Source organism: Octopus bimaculoides, chromosome 14 (genome assembly GCF_001194135.2).
Source record: "Octopus bimaculoides isolate UCB-OBI-ISO-001 chromosome 14, ASM119413v2, whole genome shotgun sequence".
NCBI classification, from domain to species: Eukaryota; Metazoa; Mollusca; class Cephalopoda; order Octopoda; family Octopodidae; genus Octopus; species Octopus bimaculoides.
In genome coordinates, this window is record NC_068994.1 from 17367217 (window position 1) to 17379716 (window position 12500).

Genomic DNA, 12500 nt, shown 5'->3' on the forward strand with positions numbered 1-12500 from the left:
CGTGGCACCTTGGGCAAGTGTCTTCTACCATAGCCTCGGGCCGACCAAAGCCTCGTGAGTGGATTTGGTAGACGGAAACTGAAAGAAGCCCGTCGTATATATGTATATATATGTATGTGTGTGTGTATGTGTATATGTTTGTATGTCTGTGTTTGTCCCCCCAACATCGCTTGACAACCGATGCTGGTGTGTTTATGTCCTCGTAACTTAGCGGTTCGGCAAAAGAGACCGATAGAATAAGTACTAGGCTTATAAAGAATAAGTCCTGGGGTCGATTTGCTCGACTAAAGGTGGTGCTCCAGCATGGCCACAGTCAAATGACTGAAACAAGTAAAAGAGTAAACTCTTTTGTTTTTAAATCACAGTTAAAAATACAGTCTGAATTTTTGGCTTAAATCCTAGCTATAGACCATTAAATGTATTTATGGGGAGAGGGATATTAAAAAACATCAAAGTGTCAGTGACAAACAAACAAAAACAGTATGAGATGGTTGTGAGATGTGCTAAAAATAACAGTTAAATACCCACTAAATCACAAAAAAAAAAATATTTTTTCATTCTTATTTTTGCTTTAGTCATATGATTTCCCATGTGTAAAACACAAATTCACGAACATTTTCTGAAAATTCAAAGAAATAAGGAAGTTATGAAGGGTTATATAGCATGTGTAAACCAGAATTCTGCCTCTCTTAGAACTAATAAATACCTTGCTGCATATGAAACGTCTAACCTCCCATCAGTATATTTTTAGACATTAACCCTTTCACATTTGAACTGGCCACATCAGGCAAAAAAGTTTTGTCTGTCTTTTGTTCGACCTCTCACATCTACCTTACAATGTTGTTCTAAAAAATAAACAATCGCATCATTAAAATCTTGAAGCTACGTAATAAATGCATGTTTATTTCAAAACAATCATCATCATCATCATTTAATGTTTGCTTTCCATGCTGGCATGGGTTGGACAGTTTGACATGAGCGGGTCATCTGAAGAACTGCCCCAGCTCCATGTCTGTTTTGGCATGGTTTTTTTATGGCTGGATGCCCTTCCTAACACCAACCACTTTACAGAGTGTACTGGGTACTTTTACACAGCACTGACATGGGTGCATTTGTGTTGCACCAGCACCCACAAGCCTGCAAGATTAGGAACACCCAGCTGTAGAGGGATGCAGGGGACATACCTGTATGCAAGGACCCTGTCATCCCCCACTGTGAGGCCCAACATCTGAAGATCCTTTCTCACCATTTTGTTCTATGTCTTCCTGGGTCTACCCCTTCCACATGTTCCCTCCACAATGAGAGATCAATGTGAAGAAATAAACATTACATTTGACAAAGTAATCTTAATGCTAAAGGGTTAACTTATATGATATCATATTCGTACCTACATAGGGGTATCAAGGAGGATGCCTCTACGTGGTTTCTCAATTTGCTAGAAATAGCAGCTAAGTATACCTCAACTCATATTCCACCATCTTAAATAACAAAAGGTTGCATTAGAAAATGTACTCCCATATGCCCCTTAAAAGCAAGACAGCCATGGGTGGAATGCTTTTGATCATTTTGCATGCTGGATCAGGGCTGACCTTGACTAAATAAGAGCAACAAGAGATTCTTTCTAGCATGACATGATTCTGTCTGTAATGAAGACATTCCAACAGATTCTTGCTACAAACATTACTGTGAACCAAACTTTGTTAAATCTTAACCTACTGTAAGAGCCATTCCCATTTTGGCTCTTACATCTTTATCTTCCAAAAATTTGAGTGGTTGATTTTGAAGTTATTTCCTTTGATTGCTAATTTTAGATTTTTAACACTTCTTAGGTGAAGTTTTGGTCTATCAATTATATGGATAAGCTTAGCTAACCAAAGTTTTCCATCTCAATATATCAAATCTCTGAGTATAATATAGTTTGCGCAACAGAAGTTGGTTCTCTTTAGCAAAGCATAACATGGCACGAGCCAATTGAACACCCAGAAGAACTAATTGCATCATTGGTCTAGCTGTGTCTCTTTGCATTATTGTATGCTGGCAGAATTATTAGCATGCCAAGCAAAATACTTAGTAGCATTTCGTCCATCTTTACTTTCCGAGTTCAAATGCTGCCGAGATCAACTTTGCCTTTCATCCTTTCAGGGTTGATAAAGTACCAGTTGAGTATTGGGATCAATGTAATCAACCTTCCCCCTCCCACAAAATTCTGGCCTTGTGTCTATAATAGAAAGGATTATTGTATGACTTGCAGCGAGCTGGCAAAATCATTAGCATGCCAGACTAATTACTTAGTGGCATTTCTTCGGGTCTTACATTCTGTGTTCAAATTCTGCTGGGGTTGCTTTGCTTTTCAAGGTTGATGGAATAAGTACCAGTTGAGCATTGGAGTCAATATAATAGACTATCATCCTCCTCAAAAGTTTCAGGCCCTTTACCTATATAGAAAGGATTATTGCATGATTACCTCATAGATATATGCCACATACTCCATACTTCATATCATACTTCCAAATTTCAAAAAAATTATACAACTCACTCCCATCTGAAAAAAAAAAATGTGTAAAGTGATGGCAAATTCCCTGATTTGCATCATTTCTGATGACCACATTTCTGTATGATGTTACTTTAAGCTGATTAAGAAATACGTAGAAATTCTCTCTTTGTCTTAGTGACAATAATGATGGCAGATATGCATTGACATTGATAATTTACTTAAGATTAACAATCATCTTAGATAAATCAGGATCTCCTCCTTTGTTGTTACTTGAGCATTAGGCTCACAATCATGAGGTAGTGAGTTCGATTCCTGAACTTGGCTGTGTGTTGTGTTTTTGAGCAAGATACTTTATTTCACATTACACCAGCTCACTCAGCTGTAGAAATGAGTTGCAACATCACTTGGTGCCAAGCTGTATCAGCCTTTACCTTTCTCTTGACATCAGTGGCATGGAGAGGGGAGGCTGGAATGCATGAGCGACTGCTGGTCTTCCATAAACAACCTTGCCTGGGCTTGTGCCTCGGAGGGAAACTTTCTAGGTGCAATCCCATGGTCATTCGTGACTGAAGGGGGTCTTCACATCTTCCGTCCTTGTTTGATATATAACTAATACTAAGAAAAAAAAACATATTTCTAGTTCAATGCAAACCCCAACATTTACAGACTTCACAATCTCTTTAACCCTATAATATTTAAACATAGGCGCAGGAGTGGCTGTGTGGTAAGTAGCTTGCTTACCAACCACATGGTTTCGGGTTCAGTCCCACTGTATGGCATCTTGGGCAAGTGTCTTCTACTATAGCCTCAGGCCGACCAAAGCTTTGTGAGTGGATTTAGTAGACGGAAACTGAAAGAAGCCCATCGTATATATGTATATATATATATATATATGTGTGTGTGTGTATGTTTGTGTTTGTCCCCCTAGCATTGCTTGACAACCGATGCTGGTGTGTTTATGTCACTTAGCGGTTCGGCAAAAGAGACCGATAGAATAAGTACTAGGCTTCCAAAGAATAAGTCCCGGGGTCGATTTGCTCGACTAAAGGTGGTGCTACAGCATGGCCGCAGTCAAATGACTGAAACAAGTAAAAGAATAAACCAGTTATATCTGGCCCGAATATTCTACCTGTTCTATGTTCAAACTAGCCAGATCCAAGCTCTCATATCTACCCTGCATTCTAAAATCAAATGCATCACTGAAATCTTGAAGCTACATGATAATGCACGATTAATTCAAAACAATGTGAATATATAAGCATTATAATTGACAGAGTAATCTGAATGCTAAAGGGTTAAATTCATAAAAGCAAATAAAATTGTGTCAGGTTCATCTAAAAAATTAACAATTGTTAGGAATATTACCCCTTTAGTATTTAAACTAGCTATACCCAGCCCGATTATTCTATCTGATCCAAACTCTCTCACTTAACCAACAATATCATTCTAAAAATATTTGATCACATCATTAAAATCTCAAAGATAAGGCATGATAAATTCAAAACAATAAATAAACATTAGGCAAAGGCATGGCTGTGTGGTAAGAAGTTTGCTTCCGAACTACATGGTTCTGGGTTCAGTCCCACTTCATGGCACTTTGGGCAAGTGTCTTCTACTATAATCTCAGGCCGACCAAAGCTTTGTGAATGAATTTGGTAGACGGAAACTGAAAGAAGCCTGTCGTATGTGTGTGCGTGTGGCTTTGTATCTATGTTTGTCCCTCCCCCATCATGACTTGACAACCAGTGCTGGTGTGTTTATGTCCTTGTAAATTAGTGGTTTGGCAAAGGAGACTGATAGAATAAGTATTAGACTTATAGATAAGTCCTAGGGTTGATTTGTTCAACTAAAGCCCTTCAAGGTGGCACTCCAGCATGGCTGCAGTTAAATGACTGAAACAAGTAAAAGAATAAAAGAAAGAATTACATTTGACAGAGTAATCTGAATGCTGAATGGTTAACTTGTTGGTTTAGCTCACAACTAGCTCTCGAAGCAAGAATCATTCAAAGTTATAAAGAAAATAATGATTACAAAAAACAAAAACACAATAATCTGAAAATGGAAACGATTTAATTTTCATTATAGGTTCCTTAGTATAAAATACATTTTCTAAAGCCTAGAAAAGATGCAACAAGGAAATTTAAAACTTAGTGACAAGAAGATAATTAAACAATATTATCTATTTAATCTATACTACACTACATCAGAGGTAAGGCACTTGTAGCTTTTGCAGTCCTTACATGTTGTCTTCTGGAAGAAGTTTGGATTTTGCAATGGTTCTAACCAGCAATCAACAAACATGGCCTCATTTTAGTGAAGATTAATTCTTATTCTATTAATTTTACTAATTTTGAGTAATCATGTAGAAGTGCCTTCTTTGGCTCATAGGGCACCAGCATTATTGTTTAGTGGTGAATTCATATGCTCTTTATTTACAGTTAGGTTAGTTGGGCCATAATGTAATCTCTACCACTGAGCTGACACTGTGCCAGCAACAGGAGACTGTCATCAATCTCTTTTAGCGCATAGGCTGTTGCTGTTAATCTGAAGGTGAACAAATAAAATTACAGGAATAACTCATATTTAATTTAAATACCATTAATAGAGTAACTGAATAATGTTTTGAGTTACTTATTATCTGACAAAGCAAGACTTGTATACAATGACAGCACAATCTTATTATAATGATGAATTATATGTATATATGGGGCTGAAAAAGAAACCTCACCTGCCCTAAGATAAAACTGAGATCATATCTAAATGCAACAACTTCAAAGAGGTAATGAACTGCTAAGCCTGCTTGCAGTTCAATCACCTCATTGAAAGAGATATGAAGGAAAGTGTAAATCGGAAAGATGAAAAGAACACTATTGGTCATTTGTATATTTTTTTTAAACAAGTAGCCAACAAGTGGCCATTCAATCTGCAGAAAATAGCAACCAAAACACTCGCATATTACAATATATTAAATAAACCTATTTTGAATAATGTATTTCCTGATATACTACTGGGATTATCACATCTAGAATATATTTTATCATTGTTTAGTTTCTCAACAAAGTTTTCATAGAGCCAACAAGGGAAGATTCTCTCATGGGCATGCAACCTGGTGGATACAACAGTCAAATTTCCCTGAAATCAGAACTCTCCATTTTAAAAGGACAGACTGGAAAACATAGTCCTATATATATACATATATATATACATATATATATATAGTAAGTAGAATAAGAAATAGAAAGTCCTTGGTACAGTATAATATATATATATATATATGTGTGTGTTTGTGTGTGGAGGGTCATAGGATCGCAGTTTCGATTCCCAGACTGGGCGTTGTGAGTGTTTATTGAGTGAAAGCACCTAAAGCTCCACGAGGCTCTGGCAGGGAGTGGTGGTGAACCCTGCTGTACTCTTTCACCACAACTTTCTCTCACTCTTTCTTCCTGTTTCTGCTGTAGCTGTATTTCAAAGAGCCAGCCTTGTCATGCTGAATCTCCTCAAGAACTACGTTAAGGGTACACGTGTCTGTGGAGTGCTCAGACACTTGCACATTAATTTCACGAGCAGGCTGTTCCATTGATCGGATCAACTGGAACCCTCGTCATCATAACCGATAGAGTGCCACGATATATATATATAGTAGAATAAGAATAGAAAGTCCTTGGTACAGTATTATATATATATATATATATACAGACAAGATGTGTGTGCATAATACAGGGTGACCATAAAGTCACGCACCATGGGAGATATCAAGTATGCTTTATTAGCAAAGAAGTAGGTAATCCATTACAAATGTTCAAAGTGTTGGCCATATAGCTCTAAACAAGTGTTCATATGGAATTTGAAATTGCAGTGAACCCTCTCAAATAGCTCTTCATTGCCGTTGACTTGTTCACACACTTCAACAATTCTTTGTAGATGTCCTTGGTCACAAATCTTTTCAGAATACACAAGGAATTTAATGTAGACTCAGAAGAAAAAGTGCACGGGAGTTAAATCTGTGGTGCCCATTCAATTGGTGCACAATGCCTGAGACATCTTCTGGGAAAATGTTCTTTCTGAAAATCACGAACCTGTAATGCATTCCAAGTGAATGTATGTGAGGCATGTCCAGATATGAATCACCTGTCACAGAGCCCTCAAAATAAAGTGGTCCAATTATTTGATGTGCCAAATCCCACACCACACTACACCATTACCTTGCCCCTACCTTGTTGATTATCTGCCTCCATCCAATGAGGATTGGTTTGTGAGTAATATCGGCAGTTATGAAAAAAGATTAAAAAAAAAAAAAGAGAATGTTTGTAATTTCATATATTGCAGGATGGTGCATGACTTTATGGCCACCCTGTATATAGGCACACACACAAAACAGTGCATCAACATGGACGTCTCAAGCTTAAATAAGTATAAGAAAACATATATCCATATGTATAAATAATGGAGAAGACCTGTGGAGAAAGATAAAATAAATACAACTTGAGAACTGATGTTCAGTCTCAGTAACACACACACACACGAGGCCCTCCCCTCATAAAAACTTACTAAAAACTGCCCAGAGGGTGGTGTTTCTACTTGTTTATACATACTATAAAAAATATTACATTTCATTCAATATCTGAGTTAACAAAAAAAAAAATTCAAACCATAAGTGTTAAATCAGTCATTTATTGAAATTTTTCTGAAAATTACTTGGATTTGATTTAATTAGTTGTGTGGTTTGTTACAAGATCATTTTTTTAATTTTTAAATTAAAAGTCCTTTGGTGTTCATAACTTACACTTGTAAGAGAAAAGAGCAATTTGTAGCAAGTCTAGATGAGGTCTGACTCATGAAAAATCATAAGATAATTATGTGTATGTGTGTGTGTGTGTGTACAGGCAGGACTGTATAATTAAGAAGTTTGCTTCCCAACCACATGGCTTCGAGTTCAGACTTACTCTATGGCATGTTGAACAAGTTCTACTATAATACTACACCAAACAGACTTATGAATGGATCTGGTAGACAGAAACTGAAAGAAACCTGTCATTTATAAATATATTTATGTATGTCTCTGTATATATATATAATGTGTGTTATTTCTTTACTACCCACAAGGGGCTACACACAGAGGGGAGAAACAAGGACAGACAAACGGATTAAGTCGATTATATCGACCCCAGTGCGTAACTGGTACTTATTTAATCGATCCCGAAAGGATGAAAGGCAAAGTCAACCTTGGCGGAATTTGAACTCAGAACGTGCTAACGTTTCTGCCAGCTCGCCACCTTATATATATATCGTGTGTGGGTGTGTGAGATTGTGCATATGTTTATATATCCTTGTCTTGACATTACACGACAGTTGTAAACGATTGTCACTGTCATACAAGCAGTGTCATTCATTTCCATTATTTTGTGAAAAAAAATGTTTGACCATGGAGAGACATTATCTTGTTTGGAAATACATGAGGGTTGGTACTAGGAAAGGCATCCAGCCATAGAAAATCCACCTCAATAAATTCTGTACAATCCATGCAAGCATGAAAAAGTGACCTTTAAAATAACAATGATGATGATATATATCATCTAAATTTTGCAAGACTAAACATTGGTAGCAATCTTTGAAGCTGAATAAGTCAACAATTCTTGCTTCATCGTAATTTATCTATTTCACTTCATTTAGATTTTCGACACCACTGAAACAGGTATCATTGTCAACCTTAAATTTGTCCTTCCCCAAAGTCAACAGGGTTAATCTCTTATTCATAAATGTATCTCTGGTCATATATTTTCAAACAATCGGTTCTATCCTAGTTGCTTTCAATATTTATCTGATTGATATATAATGAGAAATTATTGATCGATTGATTGATTTCAGTCCAGGCCTATATGTGCAGGTATAATGCGGTTTTACTGGTGTGGATAAGAATCTTGAATGAAAAAGCTATACTGATGAAATATTAAAGGGAGGTCACTCAAAGTATCTTTTAAATTAAAATTTTGTAACTTTGTCGTAATTAAAAAAAATTCTTTTAGTTTTGTAAAGATTTCAAGCACATTCTGTCTTAATGCATTTTAAATTTTGTTCATTATTTTGTTACACTAGGAGTGGTCTGCATCTGTAAATATCGCAATCTCTTGAGAATTTCTCGACCAGTACAACTTAATACATTTGCAACAATTAAAACTTGACATTAATTGTACAGTAAAAAGAAAGGAGATATTAGATGAGGTAGTCCTCCACCCAGCTCAAAAGACAGGAAAGCTATGGTTGGAATGTTTTTGGTCATATGTCTGAGTGATCAGACTTGACCTTGGCTAAACAACAGTTTCTAATACAATTACAACTAGATCGATAATAATTCACGGTTAATTTTCATTTATTGCTATTAGCATTGTAGTGTCATAGATGGTTAGATTTGCTTATGCGATATTTCTAATAAAAGCGTTTAATTATCTTGAAGCTTTCCGGTAACTGCATTCAGTGGATAAAAATCTTTTATTAAAATTTTTTCCCCTAGAAGGAATGTGAAGGTGAACGAAAATAGTTTCATCGTTAATATTAAACATGGTATTTTCAGTCGCTTGTTTACTGATAATACATTTGTGTGTGTGTGTGTGAGAGAGAGAGAGAGAGAGAGAGAGAGAGACAAACAGACAGAGACAATGCATTTTTTTTTTTTACTCTAGGCACAAGGCCTGAAATTTTGGGGGAGGGGTCCAGTCGATTAGATCGACTCCAGTACGCAACTGGTACTTAATTTATCGACCCCGAAAGGATGAAAAGCAAAGTCGACCTCGGCAGAATTTGAACTCAGAGCATAAAGACAGACGAAATACCGCTAAGCATTTCGCCCGACGTGCTAACATTTCTGCCAGCTCGCCGCCATAGAGAGGATGCCTATTGGCTTTTGTACATCGGCGTGTGTGTACACACACACACTGTGCCTTTTTGTCTCCGCTTGATTCTCAGTCAACAATTTATCACGAATCACTTTGGAGTATTTTTCAACTGGGGTTCATATAAGATTTTGTTGTTAAAATTTATGTGGTTATACTCTTACAATATACTCTTACAATATACAAAATATTCTAACAATTTTTTATGCAGTTCCTAATAGTATTTAATTATGAAAATATAACAGAATTTTTTGTATGTTCATCGAATGGCTATGAGGGTCTACCCAAGTGGAATATGAATCAATGGGATCCACAGGCCAAAATTGGTTGAAAACCACTACTCAAAGTGGTCGCACTACCCATCAGAAATAGCAGCAAAATCTCACTAAACCCAGACCTTTCAGCTTGAAAAAAAGGATAAATACTTTGGATAATGTAGTCATAGATACACCATGTCTGAAAATAAGACGTGATAGCCACGACTGGAACGTCTCTGATATTAATTAGCTAGGTTGAATTCGGTTTGATCCGAGTCCAAATAACAATCATTTTTCTCCCCCACTATTTTATCACTTGGTATCACATTTTGACCGCATTATATTCAGGAACATCCTTAGTTTAATCCTAAATATTCTAAACTGGTTCTTATAAATGTTAGGGTTAGAATTCTCATTATTGTTTGTCAAATTCATATATTGTGGGTGTTTACTTTTACTAGATAAACCGGCTAGGCTGTATTTCATGTCAAGCAGTGTCATTTGAAAACCGAGTTTTATCAGATAAAATGTTGAAGATGGTGACTCATCGGTGGTTTCAAGACAAAATAACTGCATATGACGCAAAATAACATCGATTGTATTGGGTGTTAGGAGCACTTGTTGATGTAGACGTATTATTATTAACCTTCCTTATTTTATCCTTGTGCGCACAAAACTAAATTTGACATACGAGAAGACATCGTAACTAATTTGACGAGTTAAATTTATACGGGATCGACAAAAGCTTTCGATGGATTAAAAATCGAACTTTTAAAGTATATACGTACATTCATGACTAGATGGTCATTTAAATCAAAATTTGTCAATGTACGATTTGATTTTAATTCTTAATTTCTTCTTAGCTTTATCCTGTTTCCATCGAACTTTCCTTAACCCTTTTGTTACCATATTTCTGTTGAGATGCTGTGTTTCTTTCAATTAATTTTAAATATAACAAAGAATTTAGTAAAATAACTTAGTTATTATTAAGCTCGTGTTAGGAACATAAATTGTGACTTAAGTTTAGTGGAAGATTTTAATTCAGAACTGCATCCATCATTCTAGACGTTCTCAGAATTCACCAGTTTATGTTTGTATGAAAACCGAAGCCTAATTAAGTTTGTAAGCTTTTCTTTTAAACCGCTTCTTTTTTCATAAAAAAATTTCCGATGTTTTCGTATTAGTTTCATTCATTGAACTACATTTACGTATATATATTACTTGGCCTTGTGTGTAGACATTTGTACATAAGCACAAGTTCATCTATTGTTAGTAAAGTTGTCAAATGTCATGAAACACCTTGCTTAGAATCAGGTTAATCATGATTGTGCTGGCTTATGATCAAACGTGTTCCAGTCGTAACAAACCAGGTTTTTTAAAACTACATTATCCAATGTGTCCATTGATGCTGTTTTCTAAAATAGTAGGTTGTGATGAGATTTGGTTGCTGTTTCTAGCAGGTCGAACCACAACCTGGAGGGTTTATCATAACAGTATCTTTTTAATTATTTTTCTTTCAATTCTGAGGCAGAGGAAGGGCAAAGCCCATGGTGATTTTTCAGGTCGGAAGGGAAAGTGAAGAGATCCTCAGACTGAAGACTTGGCTTGAAACTGAAAACTTGCAACGGAGTGGGCTCCGCTAACACTACCCAAATATTAGATGGTGGTGATATAAAATTGGATGACAAAATAAGATTACCACTCACCAAAAATAAAAAGCAATTATTCTCCACAATTTGAGAATGAAAAGCATTAAATGAAAAAATTAATAAAACAAGTATTTCAGGGTCTTGTCCCATAAGTAGGGGGAGGTAAATTTAGAAATGGAGAAAATTAAATTACTACTACTAAAGATGAAAAAGAACGTAATAGAAATGGGTTCGGTTATGCCAACAGGAAAACAGAACTTGAAACATGAGTATTTATAGTTTGTTTTTGTTTTTTATCAATAATCAGCAGAATTGTCAATGCACGAAGTTCTCGGTACTTCAGTCACTCTGTAACTTCTACCGATTATTAATAAAAAAAAAAAAAAAAACGTATTAACAGAAATGTATATTTATTCAGTTGAATACGTTCTTTATATATTAAGTTTAAATGATATCAGATATGTATGGTTACATAAAATGATTTATCATTTTCGTGTCATTGATGCCAACATGAGTTCGGTCGAGCAAATGTTTGTTTCTCCAGCACATACTTTTAAAACAGTCTTTCAAAGTATTTTCAAATACATATATACTGGGAGGTTCATTGTTATGGCCGGTCAGAGTGACCATTAGGTTTCGCACCTATAAAGCGCTTAGCCGTATAGGTAACTCGTCAGACTCAAATAGTCATCGGCGCATAAGATTATTAATAATCAAGGGTAGTACAGGTAGCACCGGCACGCTAAAAATAGCAGTCAGAAGACAACTACAACCACAAATTTCCACTGATACACATTAATTGAAGTCAGGGTAATGAGCAAAAATTCTAAGCCCCCGTACCAATAACGAAAAGATTACAATTCTTCAGTGTATCATATTCCCCAAAAAGAAACACACTCTAAAGCAGTAATGTATTTATATGCAGTTAAGTCTGTATCCGGTCATAGAGTGACCAAAGGTTTCGCATCCCTAAAGGGCCTAGAGGCTAGCCCCGTCTATGGAGCCAGGCCATTTATGGATGCGAAATCATTGGTCACTCTATGACCGGAGACAGACTTAACTACATAGGTGTAGGAGTGGCTATGTGGTAAGTAGCTTGCTTACCAACCACATGCTTCCGGGTTCAATCCCACTGCGTGGCACCTTGGGCAAGTGTCTTCCGCTATAGCTTTTCTTTTAAACCGCTTCTTTTTTCATTGGATCAATGAAAGTC